Source organism: Saccopteryx leptura, chromosome 3 (genome assembly GCF_036850995.1).
Source record: "Saccopteryx leptura isolate mSacLep1 chromosome 3, mSacLep1_pri_phased_curated, whole genome shotgun sequence".
Lineage (NCBI taxonomy): Eukaryota > Metazoa > Chordata > Mammalia > Chiroptera > Emballonuridae > Saccopteryx > Saccopteryx leptura.
This window is the reverse complement of record NC_089505.1, coordinates 270835622-270857689: the sequence shown is the minus strand read 5'-3', so window position 1 is coordinate 270857689 and position 22068 is coordinate 270835622. Positions and strand designations below refer to the sequence as shown.

Below are 22068 nucleotides of genomic sequence, written 5' to 3'. Positions count from 1 at the left end.
GAATTAAACGAAGTGCTCAGTTTCCAGCAGATCTTGTAAAGTAGTACTGTAATGAGGAGGCTCCACGCTAGAAGCTAGGGAGATTCATTCACATTTTCCGACCCAGCGCTCACACTATCCATTCATCATTTTTCCTCTCCTTTTCTTTAACAGAGTTGAAACCAGGGCAAAGCTCTTTTGCTTCCTCCACCTCAGATTGACCTTTCGCCCCTAAGCCCACCAAAGACCCTACTCCGACCACGTGACCCTCATAAATCCCCGTGACTCGCCACCGTCGACCCCGCCCCTCGAACGGCAGCGCACTTTACCCCACCCTTCAAGATCACGTGACCACCTCTCTCCCACATGACTGGCTCCTCCTTTTTCCCTCGGGCTGGACTCAGCCGCCGTCGCAGCTGCCCGACTCCAAAATGGCAGCCGCGCACAGCGCGCATCCGAGTGGACAGACCTCGGTGACTCCCGGGCCTCCCTCTTCTCGCTCCCTGCCTCCCTCCTCTGGCCTTCACCTACATGTCTCCGGATTGGCCGCTAGGAATCCCGCCCCGTCAGAGCCCCGCCTGCTATTGGTCACGGTAGGCTGCCCTTCAGAGAGGCGTGCCCCCGCCGCCCCCCACCCCGGGAGGTATTTTCCATTCCGGTGGGGGTAGGGTGGGGGTGGGGTGGGGTGGGGGCGGGGGAGGGGAAAAGGGTGTAGAGGGGGAGGCGGCCGGGGAACGGGGTGGGGGCCTGGCGAGGGCATCCGGCGGAGCTGGGGTCCCCGAGCTCCCTCCGGAAGGAGCAAGACTGCGCTGGCTCGGACTGTCCGAGGGGACTGGACCGGCGGGCGGGCGCACTCGCCCTCTCGGTGACTGCGCCGTCCTGCCCCATCCTGCCTGGTCGCAGGTGCCCCTGGATGAGGCCGCCCCGCGAGCCCCGACCGGTGAGTGTCCCCACGGCCCGTGCCCGGTGGGCATGCGCTCCCTATCCCCCGCGCCTCCCTTAGCGGCCGCCTCTACGGTCCCCGATGCCCGGTCCCGGCGCAGTCCGCCTCCGGTAGGCGCTTCCACACCCCAGGCGGAGGCAGCGATGTCCCTCTAGCCGCAAAGGAGACAGCGGGCGTGGGACTGAGAACCCCGTTCAGACTGAGCTGCCTGTAGTGGGAGCTTGCGCTTAGTAGGCTCTCGATGCATTTCTGTGAAATTGTTTTCTGGTTGCAGGAACGTGGGGTGCCTAAGGGGAAGGGGGTCGCCCCGGTCTAGTAGGAGGGCGTTAGTAATCCGGGTCGAGGTGGATGAGGGGGAAGCCACCGGATTGTGGGGCAATGCAAGCGCTGCAGGCAAGGGGCCACCCTTCTGCTCACTTGGGGCTCTAAGGCTCTGATCCGGGGGGTTCCTCAAGGTCGAAGAAAAGAGGTCCACTGGGAGGTGAGAGGAGAAACGGGCGCTTGGATGGGGGAAGTGACTGGAGCACCTCCGGGGTTTACAACCCGAGGTGGAAAGGGATGCGCAGGCGGTTTGCATGAAGACCCCTTTGCAACTGTTTGGGGTCCTAAGATTTCTTCTGGGATTTGGGCATTCAAGAGCTGAAGCTTAGTAACTTTCTGGAGAGGGAGTTGCCTGTAAAGGATGCTAAGAAACAATTTAAGTATACTTCTTGGCTTGGGTCTCAACTTTGAAGGCTGGGGGATTGGAGTCACGAGGTCATTTTGACATTTTCTTTTGGCATTCCCACCAAAAGGTGGCTCGCAGCTGGACCTTGTCAGTTATCCGTTATTTTAAAATGTACATAAATGTTTGATGGCGTTTTACCAGTTATTCGTTTTGCTGGAAATTCTCAAAACTGCACCTTGAAATTCTTGTAGCAGCCTCTCCATCTGCTGAAGATCCTTTCTTCACGTCTCTCCATCTATAGCAGTGGCTTACTTCTTCCCTGTTTAACATTTAGATTGGATTGTGCAATTATAGTTTGCTACTGACTTTTATAATGCAGAATTAAGTAATTCGCATGCTTTCTTTCCCTTGTTTTAATTGTTTCTTTACCAGGTCACGCAAAATTGAACCACAAATTCTATAGAAGCTTTCAGATATTTTAACTTTAAGTGTTGAACCGGGAAGATATTGATAAGCCAGCAGTCTAGAAACCAATACTAAGATCATGTTGAAATTTCTAACAGTTGGGAATCTTGATGTCAGATGCTTAGTTTAATTTTAAGACTTTTTTATCTGCATACACTCTTGAGAATGGGTTAGGAACATAGAAAACGCATACCAGGGTTAGGCAGTGGCAATCCACAGAATCTACCTCTCTGGCAGTCCATAGATGTTCTGTCACTGGGAAGCAGCAGCTAAGCTAGATCTTTGATCTTTTAAATATGTATGTATGTATGTATGTATATATTTTTAGATAGATAGATAGATTTTTTTTTTTTTTTTTTTTTTTTTTACATCAGTGAGAGGAGGGGAAGCAGAGAGGCAGACTCCTGCATGTACCCCATCCTGGATCCACTCCATAAGCCCACTAGGGGGCGATGCTCTGCCCATCTGGGGCCATGCTCTCTACCAAGCTATTTTAGTGCCTGAGGAAAGGCCGTGGAGCCATCCTCAGTGCTTGGGGCCAACTTGCTCCAGTTGAACCATGGCTGCAGGATGGGGGGAGAGAGAGAGAGAAAGAGAGAGAGAAAGAAAGAGAGAAAGAGAAAGAAGTGGGAGGGGGTGTGGAGAAGCAGATGGGCACCAATCCTCTGTGCCCTGACTGGGAATTGAATCCAGGACATACACTCTGGCCGATGATCTACCACTGAGCCAACTAGCCAGGACCTTAAATATTTGCTTAATCGTGTATGTTATCTTACTAATTTCTCATAATTTATAAAACAAAAGATTTTATAGGAAGTACTTAAAGATAATTTGAGAACGTTTTGCCTTTTAATGCAATTCATCGGACAGAGAAAATATTCTGCAAAAAAGTTAATATTTTCAGTTGGCACCTCCTTAGTTCTTGAATAATTAATGGATAATTACATTTTTTTCTTCCTGTTGTCCTTGAATTTTACTGTTTGTCCTTAGGGAGAATGTACTGGCACACAAAACAGTAGACTAAAATTGAAACCTAACACCTTTCAACACTATGAAAACTTGTACATTTTTCACCTTGAGACTCAACTGTAGCAAACCAATGTTGGAAAAGGTTATCCCCTGTCACATTTGTTTAGAATGGGGTGTTTTCTCCATTTGTAGATCTAAGGGACAATAATGCAGTAATAACTAAACGATGAGAACGAGAGGCTTGGAAAAAAGATGTGTATGAGTCACGTTTCTTTTAGAGCTGGGAGAGTAGAGCGTGGAGATAATTATTTTGCAGATCAGGAAACAAAGACCCAGAGCAGTGGAAGGATGAACTTGCTAGTTAGTAGTGAAGCCAGGACTAGGGGCAGATCTCTAGACTGTAGTTAAGGGTTTTTCTATTTTATCATATTCACAGTATTTATTTTGTTCTTTTTTTCCATTGAGGCATTTTATTTGCACATATGTATTCTATCCCTAGGAGGAAAAAATTGCTGGATTTTCCCGTGTGTGTGTGTGTGTGTGTGTGTGTGTGTGTGTGTGTAATTCAGTGAGAGGAGGGGAGGCAGAGACAGACCCCTGCATGCGGATATACCCGGGCAAGCCCACTACCGGGCAAGCCCACTAGGAGGTGATGCTCTGCCCATCTGGGGCGTTGTTCCATTGCTCAGCAACTGAGCTCTTAGCCCCTGTGGTGGAGGCCTAGGAGCCAGCCTCAGCTCCTGGGCACCAGCTTGCTCCAGTCCAGCCATGGCTAAAGGAGGGAAAGAGAGAGAGAGAGAGAGAGAAGTGAGAGGGAGAGGGATGGAGAAGCAGATGGTCGCTTCTCCTGTGTGCCCTGACTGGGGATTGAACCAGGACATCCACATATCCACAGCTAGGGCCCCCCCTTGTGTGTTTTCATTTTTTTTTCATGGTTCATGATGTCCACTGAGGTTGGCAGTACAGTGAAACTAAACTGACTAGATGGAAGCAGGTTGTTCTTCCATTTTTCTAGGCCTTTGAGTTGCCCAGCAAATCTGGGGCTGATCACTCCACAGTTGTTTACCTGCCCATGAGATTCACAACAATTTTCCCAGCTCTGTGATCATCAGTGATTTCAGATTTGCCAGTGTAGCCATGCTTTAACATCACGGTTAGAAATCGGATGACGACTTTGGAAAACAGCCTAATAAGAACCTGGAGTTTGCCTCTCTTTTCGGCATTGTTGATGCTCATGAGCCTCATTATGGCGCATAGAAAGTTGAAGGAAAAGCACAGTGTTTATTTCTAAAGCATTCCATTGACAGCTATAGATAATTTGGGGATTATTTGTGATGTTGTTCCCTTCCAAGGATGGATATGTTTGAGTTGACTACTTTTATATGTGAAAAGATGTAAAACTAGATGAGCTTTTACTGGAAATATTAAAACAATATTGTTAGTGGAAGTGCTGATCTTTGTCTCATTGGAAAAACAAAGTGTCATCTAAGTCTAAAATATTAGATAAACTTCTTATAGTAGGCTTGCATTCTATAATTGTTATGGTAAAAATTAATTGCTTAAGAGATTTTCAGATTTCAAAAGGCTCATTTTCAAAGTAAGTTCTATATTTAAAATATTTTTAGTAGGTGTGGGGATTTTATGCTAAAATGGTTTCCAGTACCTTTTCAAAAGAGTAGTAGTAGAATTACATGATAATTATGAAAGCATAATTGCTATCACAGTTGTAATAGAGAAAAATAAACTGGATTTGTATTTCAGCTACTTAAGAAAATTATGTTCTCTGGCAAGTGATTTAACCATCTGTACCTAGATCTCCTCATCCATAAATTAAAGGTAATGAAAGTACCTGCCTGGTAGGGTATTGGTGAGGATTAAAAGTGCTCCCTTAGTACATGGTAAGGCTACAACAAATATTAGGCCTCATTCTTTATGGTTCATTAAGTATATACAGACACTTGTAGACCCACTTGGTTCCTTGCTGTTAATGAAGTCACTTTGAGGCTACAAAAAAAAAAGTATTTCTAGGTAAATATATACATGATCAATAATAGTCTACTGTAAAGGCAGTTAGTGTGAATGATGCTCTTACTTATTTTCCTCCTTCCTCTGTTCACCTTGGACCTTTAATTAGATGTGCATATTAAGTTAGACTGAATGTGGCTTTTTTTCTGAATGTCATTGGGAGCAGTTTCATTATTCTAAACCAAATGTTAAAATTGACTTGCAGGTATTCTACTGAGTTCTAGAGGCCTATTGGTTAAGCTTAGATAAGGAAACCAGGAATTTATAAAGCCTGTTATTAATTGTAACCCCTCTCTGCCAATGGAACCATGAGAAGATCATTGAACCTTGCTTTCTATTAATTGAACATTTTGATAACTTCATTCATCAAACTGTTAGTTTTTATTGATAAAATTTATGTAATACACTTCTGTCACATTTTGTTCTTTTATAAATTGCTGTAATCCAGGTCTTGTTAGTTTAGTGAATGTTTTTTGTGGTGACAGTGGTAAATTTCTTTTGGATATTTTTTGGTTCTGCTTTAGGAGTTTCTTCTATTGCTTTTTTTCTTCTTCTTCTTCTATTACTTTTATAGCAGCTCTTCTTCTGTTTATAGTCCTCTTAACTTTGATTCTCAAGCATCTTTGAGGTCTTTCCTTCTCACAACATCTTTACCTCCTGTAACAACACGTAACTTCTTACCATCTGTCACACAGGAGTTTATTTTTTATGTCTCTTTTTAAGCATTAATTTCAATTATTTTTAAGAATATTTCACATAATATTTTTAATTGCTCTTATGTTTAGAGTTCATTAAATTGAGTTTATTTTACAGGTTAGAGATTAATATCAGAAACAAGTAATAGTTCAAAAGTCTATTCGTTATGGCAGTGGTAGGTTCTTGCTTTATTGTTTTAGACCTTAGGCAGGCATTCTGGTGGTGGTACTTCACATGATAAATATATGGCTCATTCCTTTAGTCTAAAATAATGCTAGCAGAGCTAACAGAGTTACAAGGAGGCCTCAGAAGTTTCCAGAGTTGTATTGTTTTTTAACTGATAGAAAGTTTTAGCCTGACTGGTGTTGGTGCAGTAGATTGAGTGTTGGCCTGGGATGCTGAGGGCCCTGGTTCAAAACCCCAAGGTCACCAGATGGCTTGAGCATGGGCCTGCTGGATTGAGCATGGGATCATTGACATGATCACAAGGTCGCTGGCTTGAGCAAAGGGTCACTGGCTCATCTTGACTCCCCCCTCATGATGGCATATATGAGAAGCCATCAATAAACAACTATAGTGAGGCAAGTATGAGTTGATGGTTCTCATCTCTCTCCTCCCCCCACCTCTCTCCCTTCCTCTCTCCCTCAAATGAAATAAATTAAATTAAAATTTTAAAAGGTTTTAATATCTGAGAGTGACCAACTCCTAATCTTCTTTTGATGAACGGTTATAATAAAGATTATAAAATTATTGCAGTTTATTGTACATTTTTGGAGTCATAACATGCTTTTAGAAATTTTATAGATTTTAAACATACAGATGTTTTGTTCAGTTCTATTATATAATTTAATTATATGAATAAGATATTTGGTTAAATATGGCTTTAGAAAGACATCAGAAATACCGTGTTATAATAAAATGCAATCATTGCTCAATTTTTCATTAGGTTGGAATTTTTTTTATATATTTAAAAATTATTATGGCATTGTCAATTGCCTGGTACTCATTTAAAATTCATGGATTTGTGGACTGGGTAGATATGGACCATGCAAACTGTTTTCTTAGCTTCAATGTAGATGTTAGAATATGAAAGAGGGAAAATATGAATCATTTGCCTTGCCCAACCTAATAAATTCATCCGTGTTAGCCATTATCCTACTTTTAAGGGGGAAAAGGACTTTTGAATCTGTTTAGAGCAGAGGTAATCTTGAGAAAGCGTAATTGCTGAACTGTTGATTTATGTTAATGTTAGGTAAATTTAAATCTGAGTGCTTTAACTGAGAATTAGCTGCCTGGCTTAATTCTACACGGAGGTGGTATATCCTAAGGAATGACTTGAGGGAGTTCATAATTACACCATTGCCACATACAGTCGAGTGAGAATATATTTTCACAGGCTCTCTAATAGTTCATAAACATTTTGTTTATATGCTGTTTAACACCAAAATTAAATTAAATTTACCTTTACTTTGATGAGGTAGCATACAGTAATCTTTTATCAAAATTAATAAGAGGAAGCATTGAAGATAATTTTGAAAAATATTTTTGAAATGGGCTTATCTGCTCTGCAATTGTCTTCAAATTATGACTTTTTTATTTGAAGACTATCATAACAAGACTAATCTCCAGACTTTTTATTCTGAGCAAGTTGCTCCAGTTAGAGGTGGTAATCAAGTATATGGTATGTTGTATTTCAAAGAATTGAAAAGGATAGAAGCTTACCTAAATAACATCTATACTTAAAATGGAACATGAAAGGTAAAATGGAAATTATTTGGGAGCTGAATGTTAAGCCTACATGTAATGGTGGGTAGCTAAGGAAGGAATCAGAGGATGGCTAGAGAAAAATGTTGAGGAAAACCAGGATTTTGTAGGAGTGTAGCTTTGGCAGAGCTCGTGGGTTAAGGAGATTAGCATGTCTTTGTATTAAAAAAACTGCTGAAGTATATTATAAAGCTAAAGGATAAGCTTACTAAGCATAAATATAATCTGTTGGGAAAAGTCCAAGTAATTTCTTAAGGTTAAAATATGTCTGTGGTGCCTGATCTGTGGTGGCACAGTAGATAAAGCATCGACCTGGAATACAGAGGTTGACAGTGTGAAACCATGGACTTGCCTGTCAAAGCACAAACGGGAGTTGATGCTTCCTGCTCCTCTTCCCCTCCCCTTCTCTCTCTCTCTCTCTCTCTCTTTAAAATGAATCAAGTCTTTAAAAAGGAGAAAGAAAGAAAGAGAGAGAGAAAGAAAGAAAGAGAAAGAAAGAAAGAAAGAAAGAGAAAGAAAGAAAGAAAGAAAGAAAGAAAGAAAGAAAGAAAGAAAGAAAGAAAGAAAGAAAAAGAAAGAAAGAAAAGGAAAAGAAAGAAAAAGAAAGTCTGTGGCTAAGGGGGAGCTGATTTATCTATTTATTTAGTCTTTGACTTTGATTATTAACATGAGACATCAGTTCAACCTCATTAACCTTCAGGTGGTCAGTGCTGTGACCAATTTTATTTAACATTTGTTAACAAATGATTTAAAAAACAGACTGGCAGTAAAAGTTGCCAGATTTGCAGCTGACTCTGTGTGCTGTTCCAGGTAGTTAAAAGTCAAGCCAATAAGGAGAAGCTACAGTAACATCTTTTGATGAGTTTTCCTGTGGCAGAGAACAAGATAATGCATTTAGAAGGAGATAGTCCAAATTATATTTCTAGGACCTGAGTTATGACCCAGGAAGGGGATCCAAAAGTCATGGAATAACTTCCTTGAAGTCATTTATTGTAGTTGCTGCTGGACCACAAAGTCCAAGAACATGTTAAGGGTTGTTGAGCATGGTTCTGAAAACAAAAATTATGTTGTATATAAAAATAATTATAAAGGGGGTTATCATTTTTTGACTATTGTGTTCCCAGGCTAAGTGATATGCAGTCATTCTTTCATTTAATTCTCTTAACAGTTGTGAAAGTTAGATGGCATTATCCGATTTTATTAAAGTGGAAGTTTGACTCAGAGAGGTTAAATGACTTTCTTAAAGTCAACCAAATATTTATGTGGTTGGAGTTGGGACTATGGCCTTGGACTTTTGAGTGTTAATTCTAAACATTTTCCAGGATATTAAGAGGCATCTTTTAAAACGTGTAATAGTTTAATTTAGGGTTTATGAAGTGCTGTTTTACTCCATTGCTGTGTCAGCTTTGGATTTCATTACCACAAGAGATAGTATCCCGATATTTTCAGAGGATTTAGAGACATTCCTTAAATTCCAGATTTTTAAGGAAAGTGAAAGATGTTTTGATATACAGTTTTACCCTCAAGATTGGTAAATCAGTGCTGGCTGCCCATAAAATGTTTCTCCTTTTGACTTTATAAAATGCTGAATAATTAATGGGCATTAATAAAGGTAACATTAGTTAATAAAGAAAATATTTTTTGGTAGAAAAAAACACCAGAGTAGGAGTTCAGAGACCTGGATTCTTCCAGTGATGTGAAAACATTCTGGTAGCATTGAAACAGGCCAAACATTCTTGCTCTGGGAGGAAGAGAGGGCAGAGCTGTGTCTTCAAAGAGGAGCAAGTGAAGAGTGGTTATGGAGTTCTAGGCGGAGGGAATAGCAAGCAGTATGTTAGATGAATCACTGAACTTTTTGAATTGAGTTAAAATGTAAGAAGAGTATCTTATATTTTATAAGGGCAGCATCTTCTGTATATAATATTATACACATACATATATTTTATAATTGTTGATTTTGGAATCCCCAAAACTGAGGTTGTCAGAACCAAGTGAGTTAAAGTGCTTTGTAAACTTGTAAGTGCTGTACTATTAAAAGTGATAGAATAATACGGATGTTCTTGTGAAGGGTGGACAAAGAGGATGTTGCAAAAGCTTAGCAGGAGGAGAAAAGTACAAGAGGAGAAACAGAAGTGGAGAAATTAGGTGTTAAAGATGAAAGAAAGGAAATGGATAGATATGGAGAAAATGGAATTATAGTTCTCTTTGTGTCTGTGCATCAAAAGGAGGGTGATAAGTCTGTAACAGAAGACTTTTAACATTAATTTACTCTAAGGAAGACGCTCAGCAGGTAGTTGAAACATTTCATTCACTTTTCCATTTAGTCTGTACTGACTATGTTAATAAATAAGCTAACTGAGAGTTGGCTGTATCATCTGATTGTTTCTTCAGTCATTGCTGCTGTACAGGTTTAGCCAATGGCTTTAAATAGTATAAGGGTGCTCATAAAAATAAAATAAGATGGACTAGTTACTATTTATTCTAGATTACTAAAAAGAACAGGCGTAGTGTGTTTAAGGAAAGGGCTGAAGTTTGATCTGATGAAATGAGTGCAGAAAAAATTTGGAAATCAGACTAGAATTAAGGCAAAATGGAAACAAATTATGAATAGTTTTATATTGCCATACTAGAAGTTTGGATTTTTATTTTGTTTTATAGGTGGGGAAGTGTCAAAAATAGTTTGGTGTTTTAGAAAACTGATTATCACAGTAATAAAGAGAATAGTCTGGAGAAACAGAGATTGGAGACATTTATTCATTAAGGTGAGTGAATGAGGCAGTCTCTTTGGCCTCTGGTAGGTAGATCACAGTCAAGGATGTCATGTAAGGCTCTGCCCTAGTTAAGGAAAGAGATAATGATAATTTGAATTAAGGAATTTGTAGCAGGGATAGAAACAAGAGCACTGATTTCAGAGACAGACGTTTTAATCTTCCAGACTTGGTTAGTGTTTGGAGGTGATAGAGATAGTTGAGAGTGAGTCTAAGGATCTTGACTTGGCAGTAGAATAATGTGCAAATTTGACAGATGGGGAATACTGAGTTTGCTTTCAGATAAGTAGTTACGCTTTTTTAGATAATAAATAACATGACCAAGATATCAGTTGGAAATATGAGTGTAGCTTGGGAGTGTGGTCTGGTTTATAGATATGATTTGAAAGGCATAAAGTTTGCAGTTGCAAGTTGTGAAATTAGACAAGTAATTCCTAAGTAATAATGTATGCAGAACCAAAAGTACTGGCACTTAGTTTGAGAGTGAAGACATTTTTTAATATTTACCTTTTGCCCACCTCCAGTCAAACCTCCACCCTCTCAGCCTTATCTTTATACATAGAAATATTTGCTGCCAGAAAGACAGAAAAAATTTAGAGTCCTTGAAACAGTGCACTGCATCCTGTCTGGCCATCCAGTACAACACAGGGAATTTGTAGACAAAAAGACTTTCTTATTCTTCACCTAAAGTCTCTTTTTGGAATCCAGTTTGCTTCCTTGGGCTAGCTAGCAAGGTAGCTGAATGGATATCTGAAGCCTAAAGGCTTTTTTCACCTTCTTTAAAGTCTAGTCCAGAGCAGCCCTAATCAACCATCACTTTGCCTCCCTTCCAGTCCTATAGAGTTTAAGCCTCTTGCAAATAGAATCTCAGAGAGAAAAGTAAAAACAGCACAAGAAAATGAACCTTTGCCCTGGCTGGTTGGCTCAATGATAGAGCATTGATTGGCCCAGTGTGTGGAAGTCCTGGCTTTGATTTCTGGTCAGGGCACACAGGAGAAGTGACCATCTGCTTCACCCCTCCCCCTTCCCTCTATCTCTTTCTCTCCTCTCCTCTTCTCTTCTTTCTCTCTTTCTCTCTCTCTCCCTCCTGCAGCCATGTCTCAAACAGTTTGAGCAAGTTGGCCCCAGGCACTGAGGATGGCTCAGTTGGCCTTGCCTCAGGTGCTAAAATAGCTCTGTTGCCGAGCAGTGGTTCATGGTGGGCAGAACATTGCCCAGTAGGGGGCTTTCTGTGTGGATCCCGATTGGGGCACATGTGAGTCTGTCTCTGCCTCACTTAATGATTTTTTTAAAAAAGGGAACCTTGAAGAAAACTAATATTTTTAATACATTGAACCCAAAGGTTCTACTCTCTAAGCCAGGAGATGGAGTTATTATAATAGAAGAAGTGTCCAAATTCAGTAAAATAAATACATATAATAGGGCAAGATCTTTGTCAAGTGCTGAGATTTTTTGGAAAGAATCTGAGGTAGTTTTGCACTTAGTGGAAAAGATGAGTTTTTGGTTCAGTTTTAGAGGAGGTAGAAAGACAAGTCTGTGCAATGAAAAGTAAGAATAACACTATTAAAGAGATGGGGAAAACAGTACCAAGGAAGTGGAATGTTAAGGAAGAAAAAGTAAAGGAACTGGTGAACAGGATTCCCTATCTAAAGCACCATATATTTCTTCAGCCAGGTAGTTCAGTTGGTTTAGAGCAGTGGTAGTCAAACTGGTCCCTACTGCCCACTAGTGGATGTTCCAGCTTTCATGGTGGGCGGTAGCAGAGCAACCAAAGTATAAATAAAAAGATAGATTTAACTATAGTAAGTTGTTTTACAAAGCTTTATTCTGCCAAACTTAGTGAAAATCCAACATAAAGTACTTGGTAAGTGGTTATTATTAAATGCTTTAACTTGCTATAACTCTGCTTTATAAATATTATAAAGTAAAGTTACTTCCCTACTTTATAAATCACCATTACTGTGGAACCAGTGGGCGGTTAGAAAATTTTACTACTAACAGAGATATAAAAGTGGGCAGTAGGTATAAAAAGGTTGACTACCCTGGTTTAGAGCATCATCCCAACATGCTGAGTGTGTGGGTTTCATCCCCAGTCAGGTCACATACAAGAAGCAACCAATAACAGCATGAATGAGTGGAACAACAAATCAGTGTTTCTCCCTATGGCTCTGTCTCTGTCCTTTCCTCTCTGAAAATCAACAAATAAAAAAGGAAATAAATAAAATGCACAATATGAATTGGGATTATGAGAAATTCTGGTAGTTAGATGATAGAAGACTAAAAATTGGAATTGGAGCTCCTTGAAGCACATAAATAGAAAATTGAACATGGCTAGAGGAGTATTGTAACATGATTTAAATGGCAATTGAGCATTTACAGAGGATGACAACTGTTACATATACTTTATGATATTTATGGTACTGATTAATTTATAAACTACCTAAATCATTTATATTTTCTCTTTTTGTTTTCTTATGTACTTCATGCTTCTCAAACTCTCCTAGGCATAAAAATTATATGAAGCTTTTATTTAAAATATAGATTCATCCATGTTACATATAACTATAGTTACTTCCTTGTAGTTGCTGACTAATATTCAGTTATGTATAGATATACTACATCTATAATACTAATTTGTTTTTTTATTATTGTGGAAAGGGTTGCTGGGTTATATATTATTATGTGTATATTTTACATGAGAAACTTAATAGAACAAATTCCAAGGTGGGTTTACCATTTTACATTTGTACCAGCAGTGTTCCTTCGTTTGGGTACAATTGATGTTCTTCCTTAAATGTTTGATAGAATTCACAAATGAAGCCACCTGGGCCTGCAGTTTTCTTTGTGGAAAGGTTCTTAATTAAGGATTCAGTTTTTAAAAGAATGGATATAAGACTATTTAGATCTTCTATTTCTTTTTATAACTGTTTTGGTAATTTCTGTCTTTTGAGGAATCTGTTATATCTAATTTATCTAATTTATCAGCTTGAAAATAAATTATACATTTTATGAAACATTTCTTTTTTATGTTGGTGGGATCTGTATTGATGCTCCTTCTTTCATTCCTGATACTGGATTCATTTTCTCCTTTTCTCATTGATTAGTCCAGCTAGCAGTTATCAATTTTATCAGTTCTTTTTTTTTTTTTTTTTTTCTTTTTTCATTTTTCTGAAGCTTGGAAACAGGGAGAGACAGTCAGACAGACTCCCGCATGCGCCCGACCGGGATCCACCCGGCACGCCCACCAGGGGCGACGCTCTGCCCACCAGGGGGCGACGCTCTGCCCATCCTGGGCGTCGCCATGTTGCGACCAGAGCCACTCTAGCGACTGAGGCATAGGCCACAGAGCCATCCCCAGCGCCCGGGCCATCTTTGCTCCAATGGAGCCTTGGCTGCGGGAGGGGAAGAGAGAGACAGAGAGGAAAGTGCGGCGGAGGGGTGGAGAAGCAAATGGGCGCTTCTCCTGTGTGCCCTGGCCGGGAATTGAACCCGGGTCCTCCGCACGCTAGGCCGACGCTCTACCGCTGAGCCAACCGGCCAGGGCAATTTTATCAGTTCTTTAATCAACTTTTGGTTTTGTTGATTTTTTTTTCTGTGATTTATGTTTCCTGTTTTATGATTTGAGCTCTCATTTTTTATTAATTCTTTCCACCTTAGTTTGGGTTTAATATGCTCTACTTTTTCTAATTTTTAAGGTGAAAGCTTCGATCATTGATTTTAAAACTTATTTTTTAAATATCAACCTTTAAAGCTATACATTTTCATTAGCATTCCATTCAAAATATTTTCTAATTTCTCCTGTAATTTTTTTTCTTTAACCCATGGGTTGTTCTGAAGAGTGTTGTCAAATAATTTTCAAGTATTTGGGATTTTCCAGGTATGCTTTTGTTACTGTGTTTTCATGTAATGCTACTGTGGTCAGAGAACATATTCTTAAAACAGGGTGGGACAAAAGTAGGTTTACAGTGTATAAATCAATATTTGAGACTAGACAGAGAAAAAATTAAAAGAAAATAACAAATACTGAGAATCTTTAAGCCAAACAACTCCCCGAGTTCACACAGTATCAGAATCATTCAGTTTCCACCAGTGAGGGTGAATAAATGGGGCGGTCAAGTTAGACACACGTAGGGACCTACCTCAGTAATGGGCCAGTACTAGCCCCTAAACTGAAAGCTATTCTAGAACTGCCCAAAACAAACAAACAAGTAAAACCCATGAAAACAAATCAAGCTGATCCACAAATAAGTTAACTGCCTCTCAGAACAAAACTTAATATTCAAGAAAGGAAAAAAGTTTCAAGGACTCAATATAGTAACTCCATAAAAATTACTAGACATGAGAAAAAATAAGTTGAAACCTATAATCAAGATCCAGAATTGGCAGGAATAAAGAGAATTTTAATACAAGGACTTTAAAATATTTATTAGAAAAGAATTTAAAGGCTTAAAGGAAAAGATGAGTGTAATGAAAATAATAGAAAAATCTGAACAGAGAAGTAGAAATTAGTTTTAAAAACACCAATGGTAATTCTAGAGCTGAATAAAAATATCAGATAGAAAAACTAACTGGATGGGCATAATAGTGTATTAGATAAAGGAAAGAAATGAGACAAGACAGTAGAAACCTTTAAAAATAAAGGAAAATAAAAAGATTGAAAGAAAATTGTACAATTTCAGTGATCAGTAAGTTAATATTAAACTTACATATGTTGGTCAAATATATGTAAGATTAGAGTTTGAGAAAAAAGAAATACTTGGAAATTAAAAAATTTGAAGATAGATAACTAAACATTTTACAAATATGCTGAAAACAATACACAGATCCAAGAAGCTCAATAAACCCCAAGAATACACAAGGCTATTTGCATTTAGCCAGAAGCTCAAGTAGACAGACACCTTCTGCAGATTTTTGGAGCATTTCTATTTAGTTTCTTTCTTTGTAGTAATATGCCCTGAAAATTCTAGCTATCTCAGACTCCACAAAGTCTAATAATAAGCTCTGTCACTTCAACTCAGTGAAACCATGTTCTATTTGGGTTCCCCCTCCCTGTATTATAGTTCCAAACAAATTGGGACAGTCCTTGGGGGTCACCACATTTGTCTTTCTTCTTTCAGGGATCATGTTTCCACACTACCTGTCATCCAATGTCTGAAAAAGTAGTTTCCTATTAGTCTAGTTTTCTACTTGTTTTTGTCAGGACAATCCTGAACATTATTATTCCCCTTTGTCTTCATTCTTGAAGGATATTTATACTGGATATTGAATTTTAAGTTGACAGCTTTTCTTGTGCCACTTTAAAATCATTTCAGTATCTTCTAGTTTAAATTGTTTCTGATGAGAACAGTGGTCATTCTTATCATTGAAAATATGCCTTCCCACTTCCCACCCCACTCCCCCAACCTCCCTTGACCCCCAGCTGCTTTAAAGATTTTTTTTCCTTTTTATTTTTAGTTTTCAGCAATTTTATTCTAAAACTAGCTTAGCCCTTATACAGTGGCGTGGTCCTTCTTGGATCTCTGTCAAATGCATGTAATATTCAGTGAGGTCTCTCCACTCTAGCTGCCAAGAATTTGCATAGTTCCCAGACCTTTGCAAGCTCAGGTAGATAGTTGTTCAGCTCACATTCTCTATTCAGAATCAGGATGCCAGCACGGCTGGGTTCTGGTGGGGGCCTCTGCAGGGTTGCAGATTGCAGATTTCGTGTGTTCTCACTAATGGGCACTAATCCCATTTATGAGGGCTCCACTCTTGCCCCACTTCTAAATACCTTCACATTGGAATCAGATTTCAATATGAATTTTAGGAGGACACAAACATTCAATCCACTACAATGGCTATTTGACAATATTCAGAATCCTTAAGAATGGTCATCCCCTCTGTCCAAAATTCTATCTTTTAGAACTTATTTAGAAAGAAATACACAAATGTATATGTGCATGTGACACTTACTGGTAACAGTGCTATTTATAATGTTAAAAAATTGGAAGCCTCTTAAATGATTAAATGATGCTATAGCCATATAACCAAATACTATAAAACCATTATAAATTATGTTCTTAAAATTTTTGTTTAGTGTAGTGATGATAATAAAAATAATTGACAGGTAGTAAAAATCAAGAGCTTCAGGATATTTAAGAGGATACGGTATAAGAAAATGTTTACAATATAGTAAATGAAAATAATAGGATGACACTTTTGAGTTTCATAAAAAGGAAACATTTATCTAAAAGATAGGATATAATATAAAATATGCTAACTTCCAGTAGTTAGATTTCTCAGTCTTCTCATAGAGCAGGAGTCGGGGACCTATGGCTCGCGAGCCAGATGTGGCTCTTTTGATGGCTGCATCTGGCTCACAGACAAATCTTTAATAAAAAAATAATGTTAAAATATAAAACATTCTCATGTATTACAATCCATTCATTTCCTACGGCTCATGTTCATGGTTGCAGGTGGCTGGAGCCAATCATAGCTGTCCTCCGGGACAACACCAAATTTTTATTGGATAATGCATAACGTACACAGGTTGTTGTATGGCTCTCACAGAATTACATTTTAAAGTATGTGGCGTTCTTGGCTCTTTCAGCCAAAAAGGTTCCCGACCCCTGTCATAGAGGGTGGGTCAAAAGTAGTTTACAGTTTGTATAGAAAATAATACAATAATTAATAATACAAGAATAAACTCGTGTTTCACAGACTCACACCGCAAGTTTTTCTCCTCTTAACCATGCCTCATTGCCATTTTTGCAGGTACTTTAACTTAAGCTTTTCATCAGTATAAATTTAGTGAAGGACACATTTATTCTTACACTATATGTATGATACAGGGAGTCCTTGGGTTACCACATTCTCAACATACAACATTTTGAGTTTATGATGCTCACTCCCATAAAAACTTTAAGAAATTGAAATGTGAGTGTTTCAGCTTAGACCGTTAGCATCATGCTTACGGACTGTGTGGGCAAACTAGTTGGGTTGTGCGCAGAGAAAAAATATTCAGTAATGCATACAGTACAGCAGTGGTCCCCAACCCCTGGGCTGTGGACCGGTACCAGTCCGTGGGCCATTTGGTACCAGTCCACAGAGAAAGAATAACTTACATTATTTCCGTTTTATTCTGAACGATGTTTTATTTTTTAAAAATGACCAGATTCCCTCTGTTACATCCGTCTAAGACTCATTCTTGACGCTTGTCTCGGTCCCGTGATACATTTATCCATCCCACCTTAAGGGCCGGTCCGCGAAAATATTTTCTGACATTAAACCGGTCCGTGGCTCAAAAAAGTTTGAGGACCACTGCAGTACAGTATATTAATGTACTTTTCCTTTTTCGGTGGCTTAGTTGTGTTTTTATGTTCTAATTATGATTTTATAACTGTGTTAGGATAGGTAAGTGACTTTGGCTAGGGTGTGTTTTGACTTACACCAAAATCTGGGTTACATCACTGTCATAGGAACCCAAACTGTGTCGTAACCCAAGGACCCCCTGTATATATCCTAAACTTTTCCAAACTAAGGCAGTGTCCCATATTTCATAGTTTAAAAGTATGGATTTCCATCAAATATTTCTTTGTACATTTTAAGATATTAAAGATAATCTTTTTTTTTTTTTCAGAGCAGGTTTTTAAAGACATTTTTTAAAATTAATTTTTTTTTAAAGACATTTTGTCTTGCTTTCTCAGCCACTGTTACTCAGGTGTGGATGTCCTTATGTTGAAAGAATGAAAGTCATAGTCTTTAGTTTTCTTAATAAGATATTTTATTTGCTGTCTCTGTCCCAGGCATCTTAAGCATATGACCTGGTACTCCTCAGGAACCCATTCACGTGACTCAGCCTCACATTTTTTGCTATATATAGAACATGTTAGCAATCCAGTGGAGAAAGTTAATATTCAAAAGAATAGACAAAGAATTGTTGTGGTTAATGACTGAAGAAATAGACATGTCCTCCAGGGAGGTGCCATTCATACCAGACCTCAAAGAATGACCTTAACTTGAATAGTTTATTGTGTCTGTTCCTCAGCAATTATAGATCTAGAAACTCAGTTTTATCTGGGGAACTGGTTTCATTCTAAGTAAATTTACTGAACACTCACTTGGAAAACAAAGCTGATTTTTTAATTTACATTAAGAAATAATGTCAAGCCATGATGACTTGATAGTCCATATCTTTATTATTGAGCTACAGCTACATCTACCAAAGGTATATGAACAGTGAGATCTATTGATCAGAGTGTTTTCCTGAAGGCTTAAGACAGTGGTACATTCTTTGATTACCTTATTTTCAGGCTTTGTGTATGTGCTCTGTAGATGTGGGCAATTTTTTTTTGAGAGAGAGAGACAGGAAGAGAGATGAGAAGCATCAATTCATAGTTGTCACTTTAGTTATTCATTGATTGCTTCTCATATGTGATGTGACTGGGGGTTGGGGATGAGGCTCAAGCCAAGCCAGCAACTTTGGGATTATGTTAATGATACTGCGCTCGAGCTGGTGACCTCAAGCTCAAGCCAGATGAGCCTGTGCTCAAGCTGGCAACCTTAGGGTTTTGAACCTGGGACGTCAGGATCCCAGGTCGACATTCTATCCGCTGCACCACCACCAGTCAGGCAAGTGGGCAAATTTCCTAACCTACTGAGCCTAAATTTTCTTATCATTATAATTGTGATAATAACTAGTCATCTTACAGGATTGTTGTGAGGACTAAATAATATCCATATAAAGTGAGTAGGACAATGCCTAGCATATAGTTACCATTCAGTAACTGTTAAGATGATCTGTTTTCTTCTACTTCTGGATTTTAGGTCTGGAAGTTAAGAAGGGCATTCTTGACCTTTTCTTGTTACCTGCTGGGAACTGCACTGCACTTGGTGTTGTGAGGTACTAACACTACTTGATTTACAAGAATATTGTTCTGAGTTGTAAAAATTAACTTGATCTAGTGAATGAATAACTGTAATAAATCTTTGCATTGGTTTGTTTTACTGTGAGATCTAGCCATTTTAATAATATTTTAAGGTAAGAATAGTTCTTTTAAAGACTTCAGTAGTAGTCCTGGCCGGTTCACTCAGTGGTAGAGCGTCGGCCTGGCGTGCGGAAGTCCCCCTCTCCTTCCTCTCTGTCTCTCTCTTCCCCTCCCGCAGCCAAGGCTCCATTGGAGCAAAGATGGCCCGGGCGCTGCGGAGGGGCAGAGCATCGCCCCCCTGCTGGGCAAAGCGTCGCCCCCCTGGTGGGCGTGCCAGGTGGATCCCGGTCGGGCGCATGCGGGAGTCTGTCTGACTGTCTCTCCCCGTTTCAGAAAAATACAGGAAAAAAAAAATTCAGTAGTGTTTGCTTTTCCTATTTGGCATTTCTAAAACATTTTGGTATTTCTTGTAGAACAAACAAGTAAAGTCCAGATTAACAAACTTAATAAGCTGTTTTACTCATAGCTGACAATTTAGTAAGGTTTGTGTTATTTGGTTAATATGGTATTTCTAAATTTTTATATTCATAGATTGTGATGTTGTAAAGGACCTGATCCAATTCCCTCTAACATAAGCTTACTAAGATTCAGAGAACCAAACTGGAACCAAGCCAGACAGCTGATGCATTCATTATAGGCGTCCCTGGGACTTTGAGGTGCCAGTGCAGCTGGGCCCAGGACAGTGAGGCCCTTGATATAAGAGTTTGTGCTCTGGAAGAGGCACGAGAGCAGTCAACTCCTTCTTTTGGGTGTCCAGCATCTTTTCTATCACAGGGTTATGAGAAGGCAGTATTGAATTCAAGCAGCAAGCTTGCCATAGTCCTCAGTTGGAGGCAGCCTGAGTCCCTTCAAGAAAGAACGCCTGCCTGCTCTTCTTGCTTGCTTAGCCTATCCAAATCAGCATGAATGAACAAGTGTCCTTTTTGTGTCAGGTACTATGTCTACTAACTATGCACTGTGGAGCAGTTGAGATTTAACCCGAGTTTTTAATGGCAGAGCTGAGACAGACCTCGACTCCATTCTTCTTCTCACTGTGTTCCACTGCCTCTCGACATCAGATGAAATTATTTTCTGAGTTATCATTTGACTTACAGGGAAATCTTGTTAAAAAATATTTTGATGTCTATTTAGGTGTTATTCTCTAATTGTTCTACATAATACTTTCTTATTTAGAGTTCTGGTGTCTATCTCATGGGTCTGTATAGTCTCTTCAACTAAGTCCTTGAAGACCTATAGCATTTTTATCTGTTTTATATGACACTGTGACTTGGAATATTTAAGCACTCAGCAATTATTTAACAGTAGGTAAATATTTGTTGTCAATGTTTTTCTAAAATTTTTAAATTTACTTGTTGATTGTAGAGAGAAAGAGAGAGAGAGAAACATCAATTTGTTGTTCCACTTACTTATGAGTTCATTGGTTGACTCTTGTATGTGTCCTGACTGGGGATTGAACTCACAACCTTGACATATCAGGACAATGCTCTCTAACCAACTGAACTACTGGGCGCCAGGATTTGTTGTCAATTTTTTAATTGTCCCAAACTTTACATATTAACGTACTTTCATCTCTAGAAAAAGCTGAATTTGCTACTTAAGGCTCATAGCCTCAGAAGATTAAAGATTGAAAAGTTATAAAAGTGCTGTTGTCATTTGGAAGGAATTCAGTGCTCTCACAGATGACTTACATTTAATGCTTTAAAAGCAAGGACACCATTGGGGGTAATGAGGTTGATTACTTATTTAAATGAATGGCTTTTGTCATCTGGTTGTATTTTGTTTCTTAAAACTCACACTCTAAGATCTACTGACATTTATGGCAGCCATCCAAAAGTATATATAGTTATAGAGAATAGCTACCTTAAATTATATTCCTTTGTGTGTGTTTGGTGGACTGGTTTATTTCTTGGGATAAAAAAGAGAAATATTTCATGCCTTCTTAGGATGGTTTACAGAGTGGTATGATTATAGCCAGTCTTGGTACTTAGTCCTGGTCAGCAATCTCCCCATACCCCCACAGCTTTATTGAGATGTAACTGACAAATGAAAATTGTGTATATTTAAGATATACAACATGATGATTTGATACACATGTGTGTTGTGAAATGATTACCATAATCAAGCTAATTTACATAGCCATCACCTCATATAGTTACCCCTCCTTTTTTGGAGAGAACATTCAAGATCTGCTCTTAGCTAATTTCAAGTATACAGTACAGTAACTACAGTTAATGCCATATATTAGATCCCCAGAAATTATTCATCTTATAAGTGAAAGTTGGCGTCCTCTGACCAATATCTCCCCACCTCCCCTTCTCATAACCCCTGGCAACTAGCATTCTACTTTCTGCTTCTGTGAATTTGACTTTACAGATTCTGCATATAAATGGGATTACACAGTACCTACCTTTCATGTCTTGCTATTTCACTTAGCCTAATGTCCTCCAGGTTTATCCATGTTGTTGCAGATGGCAGAGTTTCTTTTTTTGTGGTTGCATAATATTCTATCTATGTCTATAGTATATAATTTTCTTTTTTGTTTTTATAATTTTTTAAATTTTTCAATGTCAGTTGACATACAATATTACTTTTGTTTTAGGTATATAACAGCGATTAGACATTTATATAACTTATGAAGTGATTACCCCATAGATCACATTTTCTTTATTCATTCAGTAGAGTGTTTTTTGTGTCAAGGATGAAAATATGGATAAACCATTGTAAATCTGTAGTGGCTATTACAAAAAACAGCACATACCATAGTGATAATGGACAGTAATGTCATTTCTATTCCAAGGACCAAATGAATATCTAGTAAAAATGTGG

The 22068-nt window shown here is 38.7% G+C and overlaps 1 protein-coding gene across 8 annotated transcripts in view; it reads left to right on the top strand.

The window, feature by feature from the left end:
* The first annotated feature begins 399 nt into the window (after nucleotides 1-399).
* The window catches only part of SOCS5 (suppressor of cytokine signaling 5), a 69447-nt gene continuing 47778 nt past the window's right edge, over nucleotides 400-22068 (top strand). For 3 of the 8 annotated variants that reach the window (XM_066378330.1, XM_066378332.1, XM_066378328.1), the window contains exons 1-2: nucleotides 699-919; nucleotides 19082-19157. The gene's annotated coding sequence lies outside the window, so the exon portion shown is untranslated. Of the gene's footprint in view, nucleotides 573-698; nucleotides 920-19081; nucleotides 19158-22068 lie in introns of those variants that run through there. The other 5 variants (XM_066378335.1, XM_066378334.1, XM_066378329.1 and 2 more) reach the window with 3 other exon arrangements.